Source organism: Ziziphus jujuba, chromosome 4 (genome assembly GCF_031755915.1).
Source record: "Ziziphus jujuba cultivar Dongzao chromosome 4, ASM3175591v1".
Classification (NCBI taxonomy): domain Eukaryota; kingdom Viridiplantae; phylum Streptophyta; class Magnoliopsida; order Rosales; family Rhamnaceae; genus Ziziphus; species Ziziphus jujuba.
The window spans coordinates 2,372,998-2,375,776 of NC_083382.1; positions in this window are offsets into that span (position 1 = coordinate 2,372,998).

Genomic DNA, 2,779 nt, shown 5'->3' on the forward strand with positions numbered 1-2,779 from the left:
TTGCATCAATGTATGACAATCATGAGATTTCAATCCTACCATCTTTAAGTCCTCCATTGAAACAAGATTCCTAAAGTTTGAAGAATAACCATCTGGAACCTTTAAGTGCGCTAAACACTTACAAAACAATTTCTTCTCATGCTTTGATAATGTATAGCAGGCCGGTGGTAGGTGATACGAACCTAGGACGACCTGCTCCTAAACCCGTATTATATTAGCCCGGATCTTTAATTAAGTTCAAGTTCTAATGGAATGGACCTCAACCCCTAACCAACCTGTGGTTAGAAACCTTGGTATAATGTAGACGCCATAATAGGGGATGGAAAACCTATTGATAAGTCAAGCTAAAACAACCAATTCTCTAATGGTGTTTTAGGTGTTCTCAAAGAACAAAGAGATAATTGATCTCACAAGTATTTTCTCAATCAAATCAAAGTTGTATTCTTATTGAAAAATAAGCCTTTAAATAGGCTTTGAAAGAAACAAAGTAAACCCTAAAAACCCTAGGTAAAACAGGCCACACAATAAAGAGTTCTATGGTGGCCGAAATTCTCACTCCTTTCCTAATCTAATTTGGATTAATTAATTCCTTTATTTTGAATTAGGAATTAATTAATTTACAATGAAAATAATAAAATAATAACTTTCCTAAACTTATTTTTCCAGAAAATAAATAAATAAAAACTAAAAAGTAATGGTAATTTCCTAAAACAAAAAGTAGAATCAAATTAGGAAACTATAATACTAGCTTTTTGACTAAGTTGACTTTGACCAATCTTTGACCAAATTGAGCTCCAAATCAGCTTCTAGATGCTTTTTATGATGCCAAATAAACTGAATATGAAGTTCCACACGTTGCCCATGCTTGGAAAAATAAGAAAAGGCTAATACAGTAAAATACAGTAAAGCCAGCAAGCAATACAGCAAATTCGGCCAAATTGTTGAAGCTGTCCGTACAAGCCCTTTTTGATTGCATTTGAGGCTGCTTTAACTTGATTCCATGACCTATTAGGCATATGTATTGAACCCATAAAGCATTGGAACCATTTCATGCTTCTCGGACTCCAAAAATGTACCAAAACCGTCACCCGGGTCCGTATCGGCTTCCACCACTTGGATGCTTAGAATAGGCTTTGTATCTTCAAGTATGGACAAGCTTTGTTGAGATTGATTACCCCCTGTATAAATACTTCCAGGTTGTCCTTAAATCTCTTAATTTGAGCTCTTGTGATTGGCCTAGTCTTCATCCGTGTCGAGTCAGCACCCTAGCGGGTTATCGGTTGAGCGGCCTCGGGTGGAATCACATCAGTAGGAAAGTTCGATTTCCTTGAGGCTTAGGGGCCAAGTCTTTCCACAAACCCATTTCTTGTAAATCTAACCGAGCATTAACTCCGTCCTTCGTCTTACCAGGAATATTGAGCAATGAACCATATTTGCTCTCACAAACATTTTTCTCAATATACATGACATCTAAATTATGTCGCACATGGAGAAATTTCCAATATTCCAATTCAAAAAAAATGAACTTCCTCTTCCAACCTTCTTTAGAATCAACAGTCCTTTTCCTCTTGTGTGAGTTATCAAATCTCATTGCATTAAGCTTATCTAAGATTTCTTCTCCAGTCAACGGTTTTGGAGGCACTCCAAATTCTTGAAACCCATTGAAAGCCTTCTTTTGCCTTCTATATTGATGATTTGGAGGAAGAAATCTTCTATGCTCGATAAAACTCATTTTTTTTCCATGCTTTAGCCTTGTAGCAAAAGTATTTTCACTGCAAATTGGACAAGCATAATATCCCTTCACCGCATGACCGGACAAGTTACCATAAGCTGGGAAATCATTTATTGTCCATAGCAACACTGCCTTCAATGTGAATTTCTCCTGACGGTAAGCATCGAAGACCGTAACATCCTCATTCCACAACCGTTGCAGGTCTTCAGCTAACGGCTCCATGTATACATCAATTTGATTTCCTGGTTGCTTCGGTCCAGAAATTAGAAGACTTAACATCATAAATTTCTGCTTCATACACAACCAAGGAGGAAGATTATACACAACCGTCATCACAGGCCAACAACTATACCTACTACTCAACATATTCTATGGATTAACTTCATCGGCCGCGATCCCAAGTCTCAAATTCCTATCTTCGGATGCAAAGTTTGGCCATAAACGATCAACCAACTTCCAAGATGGAGAATCCGCAGGGTGTTGCATTTCCCCTGTCTTAACCTTTCTCCCATTGGCATGCCATGTCAAATTCTTAGCTGTTTCAACACTACGAAACATTCGTTTAAAACGCGGAATAATAGGAAAGTACTATAAAACTTTATTTGGAATATTGCTAGCAACTCCATTCTTATCAATTTTCCATCTAGCAGATCCACATTTAAGACATTCATTAAGGTCCACATATTCCTTCCTAAATAGAATACAACTTTTAGGACATGCATGAATCTTGATGTACTCCATTCCCAAAGCACTCAAAGTCTTCTTAACATTGTACATGGAGGTTGGCAATACATTGTCATTTGGCAACATCTCGGATAACAATTGCAACAATACATCAAAGCTCTTATCAGAATATCCATATCTTACCTTTAATTCGTACAATTTAACCAAAGCCGACAACTTGGTAAATTTGGTACAACCTAGGTACAAAGGTTTCTCCGCATCCTCCAATAAAGTAGCAAATTCATTAGGATCATTATCAAAAGTTTCTAATGCAGCACGGGTCATGTCTAAGCTATTGAAAGCCACGTCTTCCTTGCTACTACT